We start from the raw sequence: 25,508 nt of genomic DNA, 5'->3' as shown, positions 1-25,508 counted from the left end.
ATTTAGAGTTTTCTAATGTGTTATAACATGGTATGTATAATTGAAAGAGTTAAAACCACAAAGTGCATGTAAAACAAAATAAGATTTAATAAGGTTAATTCATTTACTTAAAGGAAGGATACACACTAGAATTAATCTGATATAAATAATCACACAACTCACCAATCCCTACCCTGCCTCCAAGTAGAAAAAGTTAAATGTTCACATAGATATCAGGTACAGCTTACTAAAAGAAATCTTTAATGTTACCTTAAGATTATAATCATTAAGTCTTATGGGAATGGAAAAGTAGTGGTATATTTTAAAAAGAAAAGTTGTTTAAATTTAATTATTGTGAAGATATATTAATACTATATTTGGAAGTTTTAATCAGAAGATTGAAAAGGAGATTTTAAAAGATCCTCAGTTGATTATAAGAAATGCATGCAGAGGTTTTGAAGTTAGAAATTTGTTTGTTTTTATTTTATTTTATTTTATTTTTTTAATTTGTTTTTAAATAAAATGACAATTGTTTGGTCTTAATGGGAAACCAGTGATTCTATCTGTTAAGTTTGATAAGCAGCAATTGAAGAAATAAATATATTTATTTTGACGGGCACTGATTAGCAAAGTCAGTCCATGAAATATTGAAGGAGAGCACAAGAGAAACAAGGAGGGTAACCTATGATATTCATAGTTATTCATGACATGTATATTAGGAAGTAATGCTGTGTTTGGTAAAGCTTACGCATAGCTCTTCAAGGGAGATCTTTTCTAAGGCAAATATTATATTTTGAAATTACAATATTAGAAGATTAAAGCCAATAGATATTCTGAAAATGAATATGGACAAAGACTGGAGGGCGGCATAAATGAAAAAGTCAAGGATTGCTACTGAGAGTGGTGAAGATTATTTTTCTTATTTGGAGTTTTTAAAATATACCATATTGTGGTATGTGTTTGAAAGCCAGACAGTCAGGCAGCAGCTTTTAAATTATACAAGTGTGTATAGTCCTGTGCAACTGCGAGCAGATGTGTCTGGTGATCTAGAGGTGTTCCCCAGGCAGTAGTTGCAAAAATCGAGTCTCTATACCAGTGCATAAGCTCTCGGCTAGGAGACCGAGGCAAGCTGCCCAGAGGCAGAGAGAACCTGAAGGCCAGTGGGCACCAGCTCATGTTCACGTTCCTGGGGGTGTGCCACACCAGGAGCCTGCCCACCAGGCCAAAGCTCCAGGAAGAGAGAACAGGCCTTTTCTCCAGAAAGAGTGGGGGTGTTTCAGTTTGTGCAGTGCCCCAAAGGTGATGGCCTGTCGAGATGGTCTCTGATGGTTACAGTCCCGTGGGGACCCAGGATTACAAGCCCCTTGGCCACCAGAACTACGAGAGCAAGGGGCATCTCCTGGATGGCAGGTGGCAGCCATGAAGCTCAGGACACCAGACCTGTAAAAGCTCCCCTCCGAGGGAGAGTGGCACTCTGGAGTGCGGCAGAGAGAGGGAGCCAGCGAGCCTGAAAATGGAGCACACATGCCGGAAACAAGCAATGGGACAGAGAGGGAGAAAAGAAAAAAAAAATCTTGAGTTAAAAAAAAAAAGTGCCAGCCTGTTCGAGCAGGTGGGAGAACTTGAAGATGGCACCCTCCAGCCTCTGTTCCTGGAGAGCATCCCAGCAGACCCCCCAAAAGTGTGTCAAATCAGACGTCTGTCCCTCAGGCCAATGCTCCCAGACAAGCCTAGGAGCCTCTCCTGCACAAAAGGCTGGGCACCCCTGGATCTGCAGCTCCCACACCTGGTCCTGAGGCTGGTGAATCCCAGGGTGGGCCCTTTAAGAGCCCAGGTCACTACAGCTGCATGGGTCTTGTCGACTCAGCCCTGCCCCCCCACCCTGTTGGTTTTCAAAGCTAGACATTTGGGGCCAGGTCTTAAAAGTTGAGGGTACCTGATGTGGGGTTCAAACCCTTTTCTCCCCAGTGAGAAGTTCTGGGGTGTGACTTCCTCCTCTTCCTCCTTCCTCTCTGCTAGGGAGCTGCGGGAGAGGGTCGCGGTGGTGGTGGGGTTATGGCAAGATTGTGTCTCAGCCTCTCCTACCTGCTTCTTTCTGCACTTTCGCTGGCGTGCCTCATGCCAGGAGTGGCTCGGTTAGTAGTTTTTTCAGAGAAAGTAGTTCTGCAGCAGCAGATTCACTGTGTCCCTAGGAGAAGGTGAGCTCAGGATCCCCTTCTTGAACTGGAAACTCTCAAATATGTACATTGAATCCAATCCCTAACTGAAACTTGGGTGTATATTGATAAAAATGATCATTTTAATCTTTGTGACAGAAGGGTTATCTTCATTTCTCAAGCAAATAGGATAAGGGAAATGTTGTGACAGTCTGCAAGAAGTTTGTTATATTGTGGGTATCATGTCCCAACTTTCTTCATGACCAATGCTCACGATTAAATGAGTGCTTTATTAAAGAAGTCTATTGCACTGACTCCATGAAATCTTTATGCAGAGATATGTCTCCTAAGTGAAATCAGTAAGCTGCTGAAAGTATGGCTGCATGCTATTTTCATAATTTTTCAAAACTTGGATTTGTGGGAATTATTTATGATCTATTGTTATCTCCTAGCCTCCAACTTAAAGAGTGAAGGGCAAATTTTTCGAGAAGACCGCTGAGAGACCATTCTATTCGATATTTGTTACAACAAAGTCCAACATCTGTCAAAATGGTTCTCATCTCTTGGCTTTAAGAAATCATAATTATAAATATGACAGGGAAATCCAGGCATTATGGTATATTTAGAGGCTGAAGGCAAAGTTCCTTGAGCTTACATGGTATCAATCATAGTCTTCTTTCAGCAGTCTGGCATACAAGATGGAAGTCAGTCTTATAAATAAATAATTGACAAAAACACATTTGACGTTTTTTTCCTCAAAGCATTCATCACAAAATTTATCTCAGTAGAACCAGGTGTCCTTCAAGACTACAAAATAGTTTTTGTTTGTTTTCCTGGAAGATATGCTTTAAATTTGTGGCATAACTCTAACAGAAAGGAGTTTACTTATTATCAGAATGGATTCAAATGCCTCTTGAGAAGGAGTTTGTTTAAACCAGTAGAATCAAGGTCCCATACAACTATTATGACATGAACTTCTGAGGAATATTCAAAATGTTCATATCATGGCGTGGGTGAAAGGGAGGGGGGGAGCATCATGTAGTAATGTTATCCAAATGTGGCCATTGTACCAATTCCCCTGGAGATCAAAACATAATTTTTTTGTTGCTCTAAAACAGGTTTTCAAACTAAGGCTGTCTCCTCTGGTGACATATGGCAGGGTTTCAGTAGTACCCAAAGTTGCTTAATAAACAGTGTATAGGGATCCCTGGATGGCTCAGCGGTTTAGTGCCTGCCTTCGGCCCAGGGCATGGTCCTGGAGTCCTAGGATCGAGTCCCACATCAGGCTCCCTGCATGGAGCCTGCTTCTCTCTCTGCCTGTGTCTCTGCCTTTCTCTCTCTTTGTCTCTCATTAATAAATAAATAAAATCTTAAAAAAAATAAACAGTGTATAGTTGTTGCTAAAATATTTTGGGGGTAAACGTTTTACTAGCAACACAAATTATACCAATATGGATAAATAATAACTGCAATACAAAATTCTCATGCTTAAGAGGGTCACTTTGAGCCGGATGCATCAGAACCAACAAAAGGCATGGATACACACTCTCTGCCATTTATGTTAATTCCATTGAAATGCTTTAGAGATAATGCTCTAAGAAAAATGGGAATTTGATGAAGAATTTCAGTAGTTTCACACTTGTGATCACCAGGATTAATATTTAAAAATTATTAGTATATAGATAAAAAGTATCAAAGAAGAACCCAAATGAATAGGTAGCTATTCATGGTCTAGTCATAATAGATACTTAGTAATTGTCTCTACAATTTTATTCCTCCTACATATGATACCATCATCACCTCTGGGGCCATCTTCATCTTTAGGTTCTCAGATCTGCTCCATCTTATTAGAGAAGAGATTTCAGGAAATACAGATCTATGCCTGGGGCACTAAAGATCAAGTCAATTTTATCATTAGTTCTGATTTGACCCTGGCTCTTTAGTTCTAGTACCTGGGCTTCTGCTGTTTTTAGATTTTAAACACCTGTTTATGGCAACTCCTTATTTTATTCCTAGTTACTTGAGTTCTAACATCTTCCCAGTTTCCTAGCTTCTAAAACATAGGGTCCATGTATGACTTTCCAAAAGCCCCTTCTCCAAGCTCTTTCTCTCTATTGTCTCATCCACTCTTTCTTTTTTTCCATTCTACTGTTACAGAGGTATTGCTATCTAATGTCAGCAATGTATTGTACTATTATTTGTATATTCCTGGTGCTGACACAGACGCTTGCATGCACATATAGCAGGTTTTCAATAAACTTGTCTCAAGTGAATGTGTCACTCTAGGTCTCTGCTCCCTTACTGTGGAAGACAAGTGACTAAATCGATCACAAAACCATCTTAACTCTTAGCTTAGCATATGCAAGTCATCCTGAAGAATGTCTAAGGAGAATAGTCTTCTATTTCAGGTTCAAATGTTATATTCCAACATATACAGGGTGATGGATTTTCGGAAGTGGTTTCTCTCACACATTTAGCTTATTCCCATGCTTCTGTCTTTTGGTTTTCATTATTAGTTTTATTATTCTCCTCATCACCCTTTCTTTCTGTCAGCCCCTAGAACTGCTCTGTGATTTTCAACTTTTTGGTTTCCTCCTGAAAAGTCTATCATCTAGCCTGGGTTGTTAGTGCTCTTCAGTCACTTCTAATTCAGTCATTGGATAGGGAGTGGGAAAGGGTTTTCAGATCTTGAAAGTGGGGTGGGGACCTACAGAAACCTCCAGGATGACATCGCCCAAGTGGGGTATTTGAAAGACTAGTATTTCTTTACTGTTCCAGATAGGGATTGTCATTCATCTCTTTATTATGTTAATCAATAAAAGAGCTGGTGATAGAGCTTTACAAATACAGCTTCCCTTAAGGAGCTATTCTCTTCCATGTTTTTATGTTGAAAGAATGTCTCCTAATCTACTCTGGGCTGCGTGACAAAAGTTTCCTCCTATATCCTCCTTTTATAATTTTGCTGTCTGGATTATAGGTTTTCCTCTATTATTCCAGCCATTGTGGGTGCAACATTGTAAGAAAACAGTCAAGTAAAGGTGGGATGACTGAATTTGTTTAGTCTTACTACTGATGCCTGCCGACACGCATATTTCAGTTTGCTCAACTCTAGTCTTACTAAAGTTCTCCCATAGCAACTGCTTATTTGGGTACAATTTTTTACCTGCCACCATATTTTTTAAATCCTCTGCTGTTCTAGACAACAAGGTTCCCATCCATTCCCATTTCTGCCATCAGTGTTAGCCCTGTTTTAGCAGTTAAATGTATTTTTCTCAGTAATGTTCTTTAAGTAGTTGTACAACATTTAATCTTCTGGATCAAGAAAAATTCTCAAGATGAGAGAATGAGAACCCTGATATAGGAATCTAGTGTGTGAAAATACAGAATCAAACCTTATTTCCTTACAAATCAAGCCTGAACTCTCTGGTGATGGTAGCAGATAGCACATGTTTTGCAATCTCCTCTGGTGATGAAACATTTTCTTCTTGTTGGAAACTCTTTTTTTTTTGTTGTTGTAATTATATGAGGATAGCTCTCTCCTTTCTGGCTATGGAAGGACAGGGAACATGGCATAGGCTAGGCAAATCAAAGTAATCTATTCCCCTGGCCACTGATGTTTGGCGACAACCTATTCAGGCTAATTAGAGACTCAGGCAAGTTCCAGCCAGAGATAGTAAGGAAGCTTCTCAAAACAAAACAAAACAAAAGCTACTAGTCTGTAAGTAGGTAACATTAATAATGGGTAACTATTGATAATCCTATCTATTCTAAAGAAACCAAAGAGAAAGCAGTAGACACAGAAGGTTCTGAGAGATGACCAGAAAGGCAATATCCTCTGTCTAACCATGCTTGAAACCTTAGAACCTAGCTATATTTCTAACTTTCCAGTGGTAGGAATTCGTGCATAAACTCCTTTTCTTCCTAAGCTAGCTTGAGTGGGTCTTTTGCTACTGGCAATCTAATGAGTCCTATTTGACATTGCAAACACAAATTGAACCACTTATAATGCTATTTACTAACTGAGACCAGGGAGTTGTCTTGCTTCAGATAAAGGAATAATATAGGAGACATGCATTTGTATCTGAACTGGCTAAAATAAAGAAATCAACATAGCAACAAGGTGAATAAAGAAATATTCTTTTCAAATAGTCTTTCAAGAGACTGGAACTATAGCCACAAAACCAGAACTTCTATATGCATTTTCCTAGTGACTTCAATTATTACATAGCCAAGAAAATGCAGGTATTAACTTTATTTAATGGGGTATACTAGGAGAGTCAAACTTTCTAAAACAAGATATTCAGATTTGAATGGGCAGGGAGATAGAGAAGTATAAGGATGAAGGAATGTGGAATCAGTTGGATATTAGAAAGGAATTCTGGTTTATTAAATAGAAAAAATAGGGCAGCCCGGGTGGCTCAGCGGTTTAGCACCGCCTCCAGTCCAGGGCGTGATCCTGGAGACCCGGGATCGAGTCCCGCGTCGGGCTCCCTACATGGAGCCTGATTCTCCCTCTGCCTGTGTCTCTGTCTCTCTCTCTGTCTCTGTGTCTCTCCTGAATAAATAAATAAATAAGATCTTTAAAAATAAATAAATAAATAGAAAAAATAATGATAACCATTTTTGTTGACTGTTATGGCTATCAATTCCTTCTATGTGCATGCACAGCACATAACTATTCCTTGGAAAAAAGTCTGCAAGTATTAATAATTCTGTTGTATAAGAAGGAAACTAAGGCTTAGAGAGGCGGTGAAAGCTATAGAGTTAAGGCATAGGGGTAGAGTTTGAACTGAAATCTTTTAAATTTCAAAACCCAGAGGGCTTCTTTCCTGCCACTATACCATCCTCCTCCCTTGGAACAGGGACACCAAAGAGTACAGTGACTGACAATACATTGATTTCATCAGGTTTTAGCAGAAGACCCTAAGGTGGGCAGGAAAAATAACTGAAATGGCAATCCTATCTTTGGCTATCTCCTTAGGCTGAAAGAATATGTCCATGGAAAGGTGATCAGCATAGTTTCATAGTTAGGAGATGGACTGTGGAGCCAGAGTCCCTGCATTCTAGTTATGACTGCAGCACTTGCTGATTGTCACATCTTGCACAAGCTATGTAACCCCTTTGTGTTTTGGTTTCCCCATTTTAGAAATGGGGCTATTAATATATACCTCTTAGGATTGCCTTAATAATTACATACATTAATGCTTGTAAAGCTTTTAGAAGAGCACTGGATGCATATAAGCACTACGTGAATGTTTATTAAATAAAGAAGAGGCCAGAAAGTCTTTTTTTCTATATTTTAATTTTTGAATTGCTTCCTCTAGGTCAACATGTCTCAAGTTTGATGCTGTTTTTGTCTTGGGCTGGATTATACTTTGTTGTGGGGGCCGTCCTATTTAGTGGCATCCCTGGCCTCTACTCACTAAATGTCATTAGTACAACTCCCCCCCGCCCCCGCCACCCCCCTCCCCACTCCCCCCCCACCCCGCCGCCGTCCCCACCCTCACCCCTGCCTCTGCATTGTGACAACAATTTTCTCCAGACATTGACATATTTCCCAATGAGGGGAGCAAAATTGTCCCCTTTGAGAATCATTGCTCTCCATGTAAGAATTCATAGCCTATAAATCTTGGGGTTGTATGTAATCATTAGTAGCTACAGTAATAAAGTGGAGCCAATTGCTAGATATCACTACAGACACTTCAAAGTTAAAATCCACAAATTTGTTCAAAAAGTTCTTGAAGGCATAGGATGTTGTCACTAGCTTGCTGTATAGCCTACTCAGCTTCATTACTTTTTCTCCTAAATATAATTTCTCTCTTCACTGTCCTCTGGTCTTTCCGTTTCTGTATTTCCCCTCTGTGCCCTTCTCCGTGTAGCAACTCTGCATGTCTACCAGCAGGTGGTATCCATGAATAATGTGCTCTACATCTTTTCCTTTGCAGGCGTGATCAGATTACCTCTCCCACACTGTTGTGCCGAGACTTAATAATGGTGAGAGCTCTGTAGGGATCTTTTATTCCTTTCCCCTAACTTGAGGGATGGGAGGATGTTTTCAAAAAGACTTTCAGAAGGCTGCTTGCTACACTTTATGTAACAGCAGATATTATGTGTATAACTCTACTATTTGAGTTGGATGGCATTTGCTTTGCTGATTTGTGAGAATCCTGCTACTTTGAATACCTAAATTCTGTTATTTCACTCTTAACTCACCACCAATTAACTGCATTCCACAATTACATGTGACAATGTGGGGATTGGCTTAAGAAGATAATAAAAGAAGTCTAAGTAGTAATATCTTTATCTTCTGCATTTTAAGTGTCCATAAAAACTCGTTGTCTTCTCTTCATATATCAGTCATAATGTTGATGCATTCTAATTCTGGTAATGAATCATAATCATATGGAAATAAATAAGCATTTTCATATGTCATGAGGTATTTAAAGGTATCTACTCATTATAAAAGCTTTCAGATTTCAAGAAGATATATATTTGATAGTAATATGATTATGTTATAAAATTTCAGTATATTACAGTCTTGTCCCTTTGCATGCATCTATCTGAGTCTACCAAATTTCCCTTCTCTAGATTTTAATTTCTGATTCTTAATTCAGCATAGAAGGACCAATATCCCTATTATTGTATTATCTAAATAGATTGGACCTGCTCTTTGGAAAATGGGTACAGGAAAACTTCAGAAATACTGTAGTCATTTTTGAGCCCAAAAAGGTGGAATTTAAAACAAAACTTTTCCCTAGAAGTAGAGGATTAAAAAAAAAGTTGAAGAGTAGGAATCTAAATTAATTTCATTCATCTGACACATTGGAAGGATTTTTGCGGTTTCACTTCCCTTGTGCCCCTTCTATACTTGCTATGGAATCAAATTAAACCAGTCGTTTTCTCCAGCTTCACAATCTATATCTGGCCTTGTATTCCAATCAATATGGTAGTGATCAGTATTGATCTTGAAAAGAGTTGAAATGACTGGCTCAACTGTGCCTTGGTTTGATCAATTGTTAAGTACAGACCCAGTGTTAGTTCTGTTCCTTGTGAAATTATGATCCAACAAATGACTCCTAATAGAACTTTGACAGCTTAGTAATAATAGATTATCCTCAATTAGTAAAATAAAGTGAGGCTTTATCAACTAATATGTGTCAGGTAGTTTTAAACATATTTCCACTTTAAAAATTATTAGAAGTTTGGAAAATACATTTTCATAATATTATAGGATTTTCTACATCATGAAAAATTTGAGCTGTCTTCATCATCATTTATCCTTCACTCATGTTTGTCAATCATAACATTTTGTCACATCTTTATAAAATATATAGAGATACTATTTTATCTCTATTGTTGGAAATTCCTATGGATGCCATCCTGATTTCCTTCTTATTTATTCATAGTAGTTTCTCTGATAACTTGTTTTTTAATTCAAATTAAATTTTGTGAGATTCATCCATATTGATGCAACTCTTACATAGATGAGTAGAGTGCAATTTATTCATCCAGGCTTCAGTTGAAGAACATTTAGGTTATTTACAATTTGTCTCTCTTAAAAATAGTACTGCTGTGAGCATTTGTGAACATGTCTCCTTGTACACATGTGTGAGATGGTCTCTAACAGAGAATTGCAAGATCATAGGAAATGCTTCTTCAAATTTATCATGTATCCCCAAATTGTTCTTAAACTTACATGTTTTCTAGCCATGTATTAGAGAGTTCTTCTTATTCTACAATCTCATCAACTATTTTGTATTATTAGACTTTATTTATACTTATTTTTTGCTAGTCTGCAGGTATGAAATTGTATCGTATTGTGGTTTTATTTTGCATTTATGTGATTACCAGCATGTTGCCCTATGTTTGTTTGCTATTAGTTTTTGTTTTTCTGAAAAATTTTCGTTTAGATCTTTTGCTAATTTTTTTCTTTGTTTGTTTGACTTTATTATTATTATTTTACAGAATTTCATACAGAATGGCATGCTTTGCTGATTAGTGAGAATCCTGCTACTTTGAATACTTAAATTCTGTTATTTCACTCTTCTTAACTGTCTTAACTGTCTTAACTTGTCTCCCATCTTAAGCCCCTCAACTTCCAATCTTGTTTTACTATTTGTACTATCACATTTACTGTTTTGTAGGTTATTTTAAAAACAATTATATTTGAAAAAAAAAAAAAACAAAAAAAACAAAAAAACAATTATATTTGAATTTTATTTCCCTCATGGTAAAAACAGTAACATTTTCTTCAGTATTACATAAATACCTTATTTTTTTAAAAGATATTTTATTTATTTGAGAGAGAAAGAAAATGAGAGAGAAAAAGATCAGGAGTGGGGCGGGGAGGGCAGAGGGAGAAGCAGACTCCCCACTGAGCAGGAAGCCTGATGCAGATGTGGAACTCAGATCATGACCTGACATGGAGGCAGATGCATAACCAACTGAGCCACCCAAGTGCCTAAATAATATATCTTTACATTAATGTATTCAAATGATACACACAAATATAAGAAAGTCAAAATCTCCTGAAATCTCACCATCCCTAAATAATTACTACTAACATTTTAGTTAATTTTCTAATGTATCTTTTGTGCATTCACCCACACTCTCAGACACCTACTTTTACTGTAATTGGATCATATAATTGTCCTTCTTCCTCTCCCTTCCTATTCTATCCCCCATTTCCATTTTCTATCACTCCAGGTAAAGCATGTTAATAACCTTGATTTTCAAGCCAGCAATGACATCTCACATCCTTTTCATGCTTTGACAATCTGAATGTCTCTTCTGTGACATTCTTGAAAAAACTCTCTACTTCTAAGGGCTCATATGATTTGGCAAGACCCACCTATATCTTCTTCCTATCTTAAGGTCAGCTCTGCCTAGAAAGTAGTCACTGGAGTAAAATGTATCATATTGAAGGTCCCGAATATTATGCAGGGCATGTAAACCAGGGGGGTTGAAATTCTTGGGGGGTATCCTAGAATTCTGCTTACCACAGTCTGCCATCTGGCCTCCAAAGATTCAAACCCTTGCCAAATGCACAACACATTCATTGCCTCCTAAGAATTCCAAAAGTCTCACCCCATTACAGCATTGGCCCACATCCAGAATCTCCTCTAAATCTCATTAGCTCCAAAGGCTAAATTCTCAACATTTAAGTCATCTAAATCATATGCAGATGAGGCTGTTGGGTATAATCCGTTAAGTTTAATTCCTGGGGCATAATTAATCTTTGTCCATGGATCTGTGAAACTAAAGAGAAAACTTATATGAACCAACACTCCCTACCTATAACTGTAGGATGAGTATTATTAACAGTTATAGGCATTTCAATTCAAAAAGGACAAAATGGAAGGTAAAAAGGAATCATTGGTCCAGCGCAGTTCTGAAATTTGGCCAGGACAACTATTTAGCCTGAGTTCCTTGATGAGGTTTCAGGACTTGGAGATAATCCTTCACAGCTTTCTGTTCTGCCCTCTGAGTGCTCATTTGTGGCTAGAGGGTCTTGGCTGTGTTCTATCCACTCTTGGTTTCACCCTCTTAGTCATATTTCCTTTTCTATGAAAGGTAGCATGTGCATGTGTCTGAGTAATTTTATCACCCTGCTTCCTTCCAGTAGAAATTAGACATCCAATAGCTTCCTTTCATTTGTATTCTTTCTGTTCCTTTGTAGTTTTTTTAAAACACTTGTGTATTTTATATTTATTTTTTGCATTTATATTTTTGAGGGATATTGTCCTGTATTCTTTTTTCTTATAATATCTTTGATTTTTGATATCACAATAAAATCTCACCTTATAAAATAAGTTGGGATGTATTTCTTTATAAATTTTCTAAAAGATAAAGATGGTTTTTAAAGTTGGTATTTCTTCCTTAAATATTTTGTAGAATTCACCAGTGAAACTATTGGAGCCAAAATTTCCTTTGTGAGGCTCTCAAGTATGGATTCCATTCTTTAATGTGTATAGACTTATTCAGGTTATAAGATTATGTATTTTTTTCTTGACTGAGCTTTAATAATTTGTGGCTTTCAAGGGATTTGTTCATTTAATCTAAATTTTCTAATTAATTGGTATAAAGTTGTTTACAATGTCTCAAGATCTGTAGTGATTTCCTTTATTTCATGTCTGATATTGAAAATTTGCATTTTTTTTCCTGATGAGCTTTAACAGAGGTCTTCAATTTTATTGATATTTTTATTTATTTATTTATTTTGGTGGGGAGCAGCAGAGGGAGAGGGAGTGGGAGACTCCCAAGCAGGTTCCATGCTGGGCTTGTGGGGTTCGACCTCACAAACCTGAGATCATGGCCCAAGTCTAAATCAAGAGCCAGACACTTAACCTACTGAGTTACCAGGCTCCTCTCTTACTATCTCTTTAAAGAATCAGCTTTGAAAAAAAAAAAAAAAAGCCAGCTTTGGTTTCATTGATTCTATTGATTAGTTTTTAGTTTTCTGTGTTCAATTTCATGGGTTTCTACCTTTGTATTTTTTTTTTCCCCTTTCTGCTTTTTTTAGGTGTAATTGTCTATTCTTTTTCTACTTTCTAGTGGAGAAGATTAGACCATTAATTTGAGACTTTTTTTTTTTTTTAGATTTTTATTTATTTATGATAGTCACAGAGAGAGAGAGAGAGGCAGAGACATAGGCAGAGGGAGAAGCAGGCTCCATGCACCGGGAGCCCTATGTGGGATTCGATCCCGGGTCTCCAGGATCGCGCCCTGGGCCAAAGGCAGGCACCAAACCGCTGCGCCACCCAGGGATCCCGAGACTTTTTTAATATAAGTATTCAATGACTAAAATTTTCTTCTAAGTACTGCTTTAGCTAAATCTCAAAGATATTGATATGTCTTGCTTTTATTGTGGTTCAGCATATCTTCTAATTTTCTTTGTGATTTCTTTCGGATCGCTGAGTTGTTTAAATGTAAGTTGTTCAATTTCCAGATATCTGGGGCTTTTCTAGAAGTATCATTTCTGTGATTTGTAATTTAATTCCATTTCAGTTGGTGAACACATTGTGTAAACTTTAATCTTTTAAAACATTTTTAAGATTTATTTTATGGTCTCTTTTTATATACATTTTATGAGTACTTGAAAAGAATATGTATTTTCAGTTGTTGAGCATAGCGCTATATAATTGGCAATTAGGTGAATGTAGTTATTTTCCCCCAGTTTTATGAAAATATAATTGACAGATAACATTGGGTAAATTTAAGGTAAACAGCCTGATAATTGAATACAAATGTATTGCAAAATGATTACCACAATAAGTTCAGTTAACACATCCATTTCCTTGCATAGCTACTATTTAGGTAAATGTGGTTACTAGTGTCATTTGATTTTCTGTATCTTTATTGATATATATTCACACCTTCACCATTTTGGGTTAAATTTTTTTTTTTTTTCTACAGACTCAAGTTGTTTCTAGACTATTTTCCTTTAGTATATTTTGTAGTGTAGATCTGTGAGCAATAAAATCTGTTATTATTTATATGAAAATTAATTCATTTCATTTTCATTCTTTAGAGTTTATCTTTTCTGGATGTAAAAATCTTTGTTAACAATTATTTTCCTTCAGGCCTATAAATATGTCATTTCAACATCTTTTGACTTTGAGAGTTTCTGATGTCATATGTTATATGATCATTGTTATTCTTCATGTAATATGCCATTTTTCTCTGTCTGTTTTAAGATTTTCTCTTTATTTTTGGCTATCAGCAGTTTAAGTATGATATGTCTAAAAGAGCTTTTATTTATTTATTTATTTATTTAATTTATTTATTATTATTTTTTATTATTTTTTATTTTTTTGAGCTTTTATTTTTATTTTTAAATCTTGCTTGGAGTTCGTTGACACTCTTGGATGTAGCACTAAGTCAAGAGTAGAGGTCCTTTGTGGTCTCTATGTCTCTATTAGCTTTTCCTCTCTGTCCCTTGAGATCTATCCCATTGCTCATAGTGTCATTGTTAGCAGGGATTTGGGCAGTGCTTTATACTCTGAATTTTGCTTTTTTCTTTCCTTTGGTTTTTACACTGCCATGATTTCCCCCTTTATACAGTCTTCTTTCTCAGGTCTGAACTCGAGATTTCTAGAACTTTTACTTGATAAAGGTATACTTTGTTTTGTTTTATTTATTTATTTTTCTGTTTCCCATTGTCATTTTCTCCCCACTGCCAAGTCCTTTTGGGACTCCTCCTAATTTATAATAGGTTTTGTCTTTATATATTCTATATTTCCTAATTTTCAAGATATTTTCTATACCTGACTAATTCAATATCTAGCTTCTAAAATTAAAACTATTCAGCTGTATCTATTTATGATTTAACTATTTATTATGTTTGTAATTTTTGTTGTTTTTTTTCTGTTCTATTTCAAATTATGTCTTTATTTAAAATATTTATTTTGTAATCTTTATTCAATAGTTACAATGTCTGGGGGCTTTAGGAAGGAGGGTCTCATCCCAGTGTTGTAACGAGTGACACAGCTTTATAAAGGGCCCTTAGTCCCAACTTTTTCTTTTGCATGATGCAAAAGTCTTCTCCCTATTGAACTTTGAACTTACTGGCCCCTTGGTGACAAAACCTGGCATTGGTCAACTCTGTAAAAGAATATGAGTGCTCTTTAAAGACATGCAAAGTAGGACTTCTTTTCTTGTTTAAAACACAACATAGAATCCTGGGTAAAAATATGTAATACATATTTTGAATCTATTATTGGCAGTGACAGGTGATTTTGATCAAAATTTGACTAAATAGTCATAGGCAAGTGGTTATTACTTTTAATCACTGTTAAACAGAAGCAAATGACAATCTTGTTTATGGTCAGAACAACAGAAAGGAAATTAGCTCCTCATCTAAGACTTTAGGAAATGAAGCCAAGTAATTATTGTAGAAATAGGGATGAAGTGTCAGCCCCTGTAATGTCCAATATTTCTTTCCCTGAATAATTATTCTGACCTAAAATGCTTAGTGAACTCACAAATCTTTCTTGGAAGAAACAAGCCTTAATTTGTTAGTGGCTTATTTGGGGTTCCCATTCTTGGAAAGGATAATGTATTAATTTGTATTTTCAAGTTTCCAGCCAAACTTATATGTATACAAATTGCTATCAATATAGATTTTTTTTTCCGTATCATTATTTTTAATGTCCAATGTTTATAATATGAGGGCCGGGGCTTTCTCCTCAACTCAAGTTTATAAATTTTCAATTGGCTTGTGAGGCCAATAGGGATACTTCTTCTTGTCTAATTTGGTTTCTGGGAAGACTTCATTCAGGTCCTCAATGGTCATCTGATCAAATGGAATTATGTTCTTCATCTTCTCCAGCTCTTTTTCATATTCTTCAATCCTGGCCTTTAAGAGGGACAAAAACTCAGCACAGCTTTTCACATCTTCTTTTTCCTCAGCATCCACCTGGACAGTGTATTTATCCTCTGGCACAGGAACCTTCAGGGCATTAAACTTCTTCTCAAAGTCATCTACCAAGCCAGCCTTTGCCACATTGGCCTTGTAGTAAGCCCAGTCAATAGCAGGTGGTTTCTCAGGAAGAGTAGCCAACCTGGAGGTAAGCATCTCATTCCAGGATTTCAGGGAGTTGGCAATGGCCTTCTGGTTTCGGGGTATGATCTCCCCAAAAGCTACCCAGTCAATGGTTTTTAGAGCAAGTTTTCGCCCAGCCATCTTGAGATCCTTCACCGACCCCGGGGGCCCACAGTCCACAGTCTCAATATAGATTTTATATTCTTTATAATTTCTCTTTTTTCTCTGTGCAATTAACATTAAAATTTACCTTTAGTTTGGTCAATAAGTCACAAATTAAATTTTACACGTATTTACTGGAAAAATTCACTACAACCAATCTTTTCAACCATTAAAGTATTTTCCTTTAATTTAATTGATTGTATAAGACAATATATTTAGATTAGAAAAACCTAGTTCATACTTTTGGTTATATTGATAGTAACTCTTAGTATCTTAACCTCTCTGAGTTTCAGTTTCCTCGTTGTAAAATAAGAAGAACCAAGAAAAAAATCATTAATGTCTCCCCTAATTTTAACATTTTACATTAGGGACTTACTTACTTTAGATATGGAAAAAACATCTCAGTAAGCCACACAGACTTCCTGAGTATAAAACACCTGATTATTCTTAATTCAATTCTAGCTTCCTACACCTCTAATTCTTTTTCAGTGCCCCAGAGATTCAAAGAGTTCTGGTTCCTTTTCAGAACTAGAGGCCACCTGGACCAGTGACTCTCCATGATTCTCAAATTATATACCTCAAATCTCTGGGAACCTGTAAAGTCATTGAAGCTATAAAGAAAATGTAAGCCCTTAAATGCATCAAATATTTTCTATAGACTTAAAGTGGCTCATATACATGTACTTTGATTTCTCAAATATAAATAGATGTTCCTATGATTAGTAAAATTAAGGTAATTAGTTTTAAATGTCCTTAAATGTTTAAATTTAAGGAAAATACCTTAATGATTAAAAAGACTTTTTGCAGTGCATTTTTTTCCTAATAGATGCAGGTAAAATTCAATTTGTAAATTATTAACCAAGTTAAAGGCAATTTTTTTGTCATTCTTAGTTTTGCAAACAATGTAATTTTTAAAATTTTTTCAAACAATGTAAAATTAAAGTAAACTACTCTTGTATAGAAATATTTGGAAATTTTGGTTTTTGATAATATTAGGAATAACTGATCTTACACTGTTTCCTTCAATTCATTTTATTTCAATATGAATTGCCTCTGATATAAATTCAGATGTTAGTTTTTGATAAGGCTGTCCGGAAAATTATTACAGGAAAAAGAAAGGATAACAATTGATACCTAAACTATACCCCAAAGCACTTGATATATACTTTCAATTTTTTTCACTTTTGACTCTACATTTAATTGATTATATCTCTCTTCCTAACTGAATTAGGGATTACTTGAGGATAATAATAGTTACTTACTTACCAATGACTTCTTTCATTGTGTGTCTAGTATGTCATGCTGCATGGATAGTAAATGCTTAATAAAAATTCTCCAGATTGAATTGAATGATTCTGTGGTTCTATCAGCAGATTGGGAACCTGCCAATAGAATGAACAGTCCCCTGTTACTAAGAAAGTAGAATGACCAAAGGACAAGACTACAGAATAGACTATCCTTCAATAAAGATCAGTATTCTGGGCTACCTCAGGGCCTATCCTGATACTCAGAGAAGTCAAAGCACCCTAGGTAGATCTTACTCTCTGGGGATTGCATGTTTAAGTGGTTGAGTCAGCCTATGGAAGATAAGGTGACAGGAACTTGTCATATTTGTTTAATGCTTTACAGTTTTCAAAATGCTTTAATTAATATATGTTTTGTTTGGGTGTTGATTTTGTATAAAACCTATATTCTATTTACATACTTCCTGGGTAGGTTGATGTCTAAGGAATTAGGTGTGGAAGGGTTCCAGAAATTTACTTGGGTTGTTAATAATATTACTGTCCTAGCAACAAGCATAAATGTAAATTCTAGAAGAGTATATATGGGAATACTGATTGAGTGATTGGGTAGTGGTTTAATGAAAATTAGGATGACTGAGTTCAAGTTTTGTCAGATATCCAGGATGTTTCTAGAATCCATCCTGTTTTTCTAGTGTATCTGTCTACTTGATGATCTGGCTTATTTTATAGTGTCTCTACCTCTTATGTATGTTCTTTTACCAAATCCATCTCTCATGTTGTTGCTGGTTATTCTTTTAAACACAGACTCGATTATGTTTGGAAACTTCCAGTGGTTCTCCTATCCTGGAGAATACAGTAAACTTCTGTTAGCATGGTATGAGGAAATGCAGTCAGAATTTCTCTGATAACAACTTAGATGATCTTTTTGGGCTGCCCAACTAAGAGACTAAGGTCTCCTCTTCCCAGTGGGAGAGAGTACCAGTATCTCTAGGGGGTAGGCTCTTGGCTTTTCTACTACTCTTCTGAGCAGCTGGAACTAAAGCTCAGATTTTTTAATGCCAAAGCAGTTCATTTTGACCCAAATTCTACAAAAACTAGCTCAGTTTGCCCCCATAAAAAAAGAAGAGCAATGTGGGAGTGGGGCAGAGAAGGAAGGTGTGGTTTCTCTACTAAAGTATAGCCACATGGTGTGTCCTTCTGCACCCAAGGAGCCTCTGCAAAGGATGCCATAGCATACTGAGAGGTGGTGGATCTTTGAAATCATTGTACTTCTGCCCAAGTTTCAGCCTGTACTAAAGCCTTTCCAGTACTCAAGGAAAGTGAAATTCTTCACCATACACGTCAAATCTGCCTTTCTAGCCTCCCAAGTTTCATGTTTTTCTATTTTATCCCAGCGTTTGCTGTTCTTCCCATACTCTACACATCCATACTTCATTACTTCTGTTGACAGTAAATGTTCTAGCTCATTTGCGGGCAGCCCTACTGTTCTTGGTCACCATAACAATTAAACAGATCTGTTCCATATAGCTACTGGCTATATGTCTATAACATGAAAATCCCATTTCAATTAATTGTCCTTTTGAAGAAGTAAAATATTTTTTCCCTCATCTTAAAAACTGTCTTTGTAAGCATACCAATTGGTTGATGGTTTAGCTAATGAAAATGACTTACTTACATTGACATAAGCAACTTGTGTCAGTGGGAGAAGTAATAGGTCTGTTGAATCACAGAGCTCTAAAAATACATGTTTGAATTTTTTATATTTTTGCAAAACTTCAACTCTCTTTTTGTTCGATATATATTTTTTATTCTACCAATCTCCACTCAGCTTTCACTGAGTTGTCTATACAAACTGTTTCTTGAGGTGGTTCCCAGAACTGTCTACTTAAATGCTCAAATTAGATTTATAATTCAGATCATTGAACTATCATGTTATTCTAAAATGAGTAGTCTAATATTTGAGGCTATTTTTGGGGGGCCTGATGCAGTTCATCCTTGCTTATGACTCTTAGGCTAAATGATCATCCAAAATGTGTGTGCAAATTATATTATGCTTCTTTGACCAAAATTATACAAAGACTCAGATATTTACTTTCCATTTTATTTTACAGAGATGCCCCCACCAACAAACAAACAAACAAACAAATCCCCGTGGAGTATATTCAGTGTCAAGGATGGGGTGTTGAGTGACTACTTTGGCTGAAGCATGAATGAACTGTAAGAGGGGATAAGAATAAGCATAGAGACTGTGGTAGGCAGAATTTTTAATGGCCTTCAATGTTCTTTTTTTTTAAATATAAATTCCCTACTGCCTTTATTATTTTTTTTAAGATTTTATTTATTTGACAGAGATAGAGCCAAAGAGCATAAGGGAGGGGAATGGCAGAGGGAGAGGGAGAAACAGGCTCTATGCTGAGCGGGGAGCAGATGCAGGGGTTGATCCTAGGACCCTGGGGTCATGACCTAAGTCAAAGGCAGATACTTAACCAACTGAGCCACCCAGGCAGCTCAGCCTTCAAAATTCTTGTTCTCTGGTGTCCACATACCTTCTCCCAGTTGTTCAGTCAAATACTAATCTTGATATTCCTGTGATGACATTTTACAGATGAATTAAGTCCCCAAATCTGTTAACCTTAAAATAGGTAGAGTATCTGTGTGGATCTGAGTTGAACTTAAATCACCTTAAAAAATAGAGAATTTCCTCTAGCAGGTTGCAGAAGAGGAGGTCAGATATTCAAAGCACAAGAAGGATTTTATGTGCCATTGATGGTGTAAAGATGGAAGGAAAGGAATGAAGTGAGTCTCTAGGAGCTGAGAGCAGTCCCTGGCTGACAGTCAGCAAGGAAATAGGAACCTTAGTTCTACAACTACAAGGAATTTAATTCTGCAAAGAATGAGCTTCAAAGTAGGTTTTCCCCCAGAGCCAACGGATAAGAACTCAGCCTCCTTGATACCTTGATTTCAGTTTTTTGATGCCATGAGCAGAGAACTTATCTATTCTTGTCCCATGCTGGACATTTGACCTATGCAGTTATGAACTACTAGATTCAGGTTGTTATAAGACACTACGTTTGTGTTAACTTGTTACTTGGTAATAGAAAATGACTACAGAAGATATTATAGTTATTGGAGTGAGAAGTAAGGGCAGCTTGGACTCTGGGGGTGGCAGTGGAGATAAAGAAATACAGAAGTAAGAGATATTCAGGAGCTAAAATTGTTCTGATTTTGTAACAGGATGAGTTAGTTAAAGCAAGTATTGCTATTCATGGTTTGTCACACATTGGAACACCACCATGCTAAGTAGATTATAAAGTACTTGTGAGAGGTGAAGAACATGAATTGAGTTTTAGATGTGTAGATTTGATGTATCTTTGAGACAATTAATAGGAGATGCCGACTATGCAGTTGGCTATGAGTCTTGCTATATTGGTGATAAAGTCATGGACATGAATGACATCACTTATGGGGATTCTGACATGAGAAGAGGGTGGAACTTCAAGAATCTTAATATTTAATGGCCAAGTAAGTGTACATCAATAAGCCCACATAGGAGACAAAGAGGTAATCAGCTATGAAACAAAAGCAATGTTGTATCCTGGAGGCCAAGAAAACAAGTGTTTCAAGGAAAAGAGCACTGTCCATGTGGCAAATGCTCCTCAGATGTCAAGTAAGGAATATTTCTCAGTGGGACACCTGGGTGGCTCACAGGTTAAATGTCTGCCTTCAGCTCAGGGCTTGATCCTGGAGTCCTGAGATGGAGTCCCACATTGGGTTCCCAGCATGGAGCCTGCTTCTCCCTGCCTATGTCTCTGCCTCTCTCTGTCTCTCTCTCTCTCTGTGTATCTCATGAATAAATAAATAAAATCTTTAAAAAATAAAAATAAAAGAAATATTTCTTGGGTTTAGTCAAATAAAGTTTTTTTGGTTTTTTTTTTTTTTTTTTTTGTTATCTGGGGATGCCTGGGTTGCTCAGCTATTGAGTGTCTGGCTTTGGCTCAGGGCATGATCCTGGATCTGGGATCAAGTCTCACATTGGGCTCTGTGCGGGAAGCCTACTTCTCCCTCTGCCTCTGTCTCTCCTTGTCTTTCTGTCTCTCATGAATAAATAGATAAATAATCTTTAAAAGATCTGTTTTCATGAAGTGATGGAAACATAAGCCAGACTAGAATAAGACAAAAAGTGAAGAAAAGGAATCACTAAGCATGGAAAACTCTAAAGAAGCTTCCTTGTAAAGGGGAGAAAATCAGAAAGCGTCTGGAGATGTTGGTTTATTTTATTTTTTCTATGGGAGACACTGAACATTTCAAAGCCAACTGGAAGGATCCAAATGAACAGAGCTGTTGATAGAAGGAGAAGTAGACTGTAATTTCCTGAAAATGTTGGGGAGATGAGATCCAGAGTACACATGAACAGGAATGAAAAAATATTGATAGGTTCAATATATACAGCTTCACATATTAGGAAAAGTGAAATTAATGTGGTTCTAATCTGGTGACTTCTCTTTTCTCCAAAACCATGAAGCACTGTCACATGTCAAGGATGTGGAGTTGACAGGAGGCACTATAAATGTGAGGAGGGGTGGACAAAGTTTAAAGTGGTGATTGTGGAAAATGAGGGACTCAATTGAACAGACCCATACAGGTAGTTTATGAGTAAACTTGAATGTTCTCACAGTAATGAAGATTTTTCTGTCATCCTTGCAACATCTGTCACCCTTTACCTTCTCTCACTCTGAGGTAGAACTCATTTATAATATCTTTTTCCCTTGAAACACCACAGCACATTTTTCATACCGTGACAGAGATACACTCATTGTATTCTAACCACCCATTAACACTTCTTATTTCTGCAGTGGACTGTGATCCACATAAGACCATTTCTGATGCATCACTTCGGTAGTTTAGCAAATAATGAAAATAAAATAGTATTATTAGGGCCTAGAAAAAAAATACAAGTAGTAATAGTAATTTTTAAGAATAAAAATTAGAATAAAAATTACCCCTTTTTGAACACTTAACGTGTTATTTCATTCAGTTTGCTTAAGTAGATTTTCATTTTCTTATTTGTAATTTAATTTTGTCCTTAAAGTTTCTCTCATTTGTCTACTTAATAGATTAGGAAGATAAAGTTCAAAGAGGTTAAGTGTCTCCATGGTAATATTACTACTACGCAGAAAACCGTTTTGAGCTTAGATCCTTTAACTTGAAAAAAAACTATACCTGATTCAGAATCCCACACTTTGACCACTTTTTTCTCTTATTTTTCTGTAGTACTTATTGGATATTCATTTAGAAAGTTTCTTGTATTTCAGGACATGTTTTTATTGAATATTTAGAAAATTTTCTTCCTTAACCTATTGAAGGGAAAAAAAGACATTATGGAGCAAGAACGAATTCATTTATTTATTTTGTGTGGTTGTACAGAGAGCTCTATTGCAAAATTACTGCAAGAGAGAATTGATGTAGGAATATGTCAACTGTCTTAGTATGGTAACAAAATACCATAGACTGGGCAGCTTATAAACAACAGAAATGTATTTCTCACCATTCTGGAGGCTGGAAATTTTGAGATCAGAGTGGCATGGTCAGCTTTCTGGTGAAGGCCCTCTTCTGGATTGCATAGTGTTGACTTTTAGCTGTGTCCCCACCTGCGGGAAGGACTAGGGAGCTCTGACAGGCATCTTTTATTACATTCTTAGAAGACTTAATCTCTTTCCTAAGGCCCCACTTCCTAATACAGTCTACCTTGGGTATTATGTTTTCAACATGTGAATTTTGGGAAGACACAAATAATTCAGCTCATAGCATGAATCAACTGAATTAGAACTCAGTGTCACCATTACTGTATCACACAAGAAGAGTATAAAGCAACTTAGTTTAGCCAGGCATGACTATCTGCTTAGTCTATTAATTAATGAAAAAGGAAAAAGAAAACTTTTATTCCCGTGCATAAGATGATCCCATGGTTAGATAAAAATTGGATCACTTAAGAAGCAGTTTCTAAGACTTGTTTGGAAAGTGTTTTAACACATTGTTGAAATAGAAGTAGGTACCCAATTCAAATGAAGTGTCAAAATGGCAGCTTTGTTGCTATTCTCCATTGTACTGTTTTTAGGGAAAAAATAAAAAGAGGAAAAAAAGACTCAAAGATAAAGAACACCATTTAGGAATAAATGAAAACTCCTTTTATATGAATCATTACTGGTTTGATTATGCAATCTATATTTTATGTTTCATTTTACTTATTTCTTTTTTTTTTGTTTAAATTTTTATTTATTTATGATAGTCACAGAGAGAGAGAGAGAGAGAGAGAGAGGCAGAGACACAGGCAGAGGGAGAAGCAGGCTCCATGCACCGGGAGCCCGACGTGGGATTCGATCCCGGGTCTCCAGGATCGCGCCCTGGGCCAAAGGCAGGCGCCAAACAGCTGCACCACCCAGGGATCCCATCATTTTACTTATTTCTTTAAGCAGTTCATTGATAGCAAAGAGCACTAGATGGAAGAGTGAAAAGAAAGAGCTCCAGTCATTTCATTTTGTCACTAACAATCAAGGAAGGAAAAAAAAAAAACCAATGTACTTTTTTCCATAATACTTAGATTCTTTAATACCACAAATCAACATTTCTCAAATTTGGAAAAAATTTTATCCCAAATTCTACTTATCCATCTATCCATCATTATCTATGTAAAATCTTTTTTATATATTACATATTTTTAAGAATTAGTAATTTTGATTAATTATATTTAAGTCAAAAATATTATTGGAATTTCAGATCAGAGTGTCATGAAATTCATAATATATATGTGTATCTTTTTTAGTTACATAATATTTACTTAAAGGCAAATTTCATATATATACTATTCAACAATTAAATATTTTACCAATGAATACATTTTAAAAGAAGGTATCTTTTTTGGTTAGGAACAGAATATGTGGTAAAATGTAGATTAAAGGGATGCCTGAGTTCCGGAATCCAGTCCTGCATCAGGCCATAGGGAGACTGCTTCTCCCTCTCCCTGTATCTCTGCCTCTCTCTGTGTCTCTCATGAATAAATAAATAAATTCTTTTTAAAAAATGTAGATTAAAGTGTAATTTTGGTTGAAACTGTGAAAATATATGAAAACTATTTTTAAGACCTAATAGTTTGATATAAATGAACTTTGTACATAAAATAATTAACTAGACTATATGTATATGTTTTCATATTACTTAATGATTGATGAGATGTTATCAGTAAAGATGGTGTTAGAAACAAGTAACAGGGATCCCTGGGTGGCGCAGTGGTGTGGCGCCTGCCTTTGGCCCAGGGCGCGGTCCTGGAGACCCGGAATCGAGTCCCACGTCGGGTTCCCGGTGCATGGAGCCTGCTTCTCCCTCTGCCTGTGTCTCTGCTTCTCTCTCTCTCTCTCTCTCACTCTGTGTGTGACTATCATAAATTAAAAAAAAAAAATCAGAAACAAGTAACAGAAAATCAATCCTAATTGGTTTAAGAGTAAGGAGATTTATTTACTTATATAATTCGAAGTCAAGTGGTAAAATGCAGTTTAGCATTAATCTAGTGATCCAGCTTCATTTTTTACAAATCTGCTTTTGTGAGGTACTTGTATATATATTTGCACGCCATAAAATGCAATCATTTTAAAGGTTCTGTTTGATAAGTTTTGACAAATGTATATAACCACAACCCTAATCAAAGTAGAACATTTTATTTATTCCTCAAAATTCTTCTCTGGTATTTCAGTCAATTTCTGTCTACCATCTCCAGCCTTATAGGCTGCCACTGATCTCTCTGACATTACAGACTGGTTTGCCTATTGTAGAATTTCATAAACTATCAGACTTGGCTGTATTCTTTTGCTCAGCCTAATGTTTTTGATATTCATTTATGATGTTGTATGTATCAGTATTGTGTAAAAGTCAAACTTTTTTATTTCTGAATAGGGTTACATTGTGAGAACATACCACAATTTGTAAACCCATTCACTTGTTGATGGACATTCAGATTATTGACAGGTTTGGGGCTATTATACAACTTGTTATGAACAATTGGGTTCTTTGTGTGGCATATATTTTCAATTTTCTTAGGTAAATACTAAAAGAGGAATTGCTGGATTTTATGTTAAGTGTATATTAACTGTTTTCCAAAGTGCCTGCACCATTTAACATTCCCACCAACAATATATGAGACTTCAAGTTGTTCCTTATTAAAGCTGGCACTTGCTATTTGTAATGTCTAGTGGTATCTCATTGTGGTTTCATTTGCATTTCCATGATGAGTAAAGATACTGAGAATCTTTTCCAGTGCTTATTATATATCTGTTTATATATCTTTTTACTGAATGCTTGTTTAGGGCTTTTTACCATTTCCATTTGTTTGCCTTATCATTGAGTTTTAAGAGTTATTTATATATTTTGGATATA

General features: G+C 36.1%; 1 protein-coding gene across 15 annotated transcripts in view; it reads left to right on the top strand.

The window, feature by feature from the left end:
- Window positions 1-25,508, top strand: part of GNGT1 (G protein subunit gamma transducin 1) — a 340,161-nt gene that overhangs the window by 27,801 nt on the left and 286,852 nt on the right. For 8 of the 15 annotated variants that reach the window (XM_072784167.1, XM_072784139.1, XM_072784135.1 and 5 more), the window contains one exon: window positions 16,367-16,464. The exons of the other annotated variants lie outside the window; for them this stretch is intronic. The gene's annotated coding sequence lies outside the window, so the exon portion shown is untranslated. The remainder of the gene's footprint in view (window positions 1-16,366; window positions 16,465-25,508) is intronic. 15 annotated transcript variants of the gene reach the window in all.

This window comes from Canis lupus, chromosome 18, assembly GCF_048164855.1.
Source record: "Canis lupus baileyi chromosome 18, mCanLup2.hap1, whole genome shotgun sequence".
Lineage (NCBI taxonomy): Eukaryota > Metazoa > Chordata > Mammalia > Carnivora > Canidae > Canis > Canis lupus.
The sequence above is the reverse complement of the archived record's forward strand: the minus strand, read 5'-3'. Positions and strand labels throughout refer to the sequence as shown.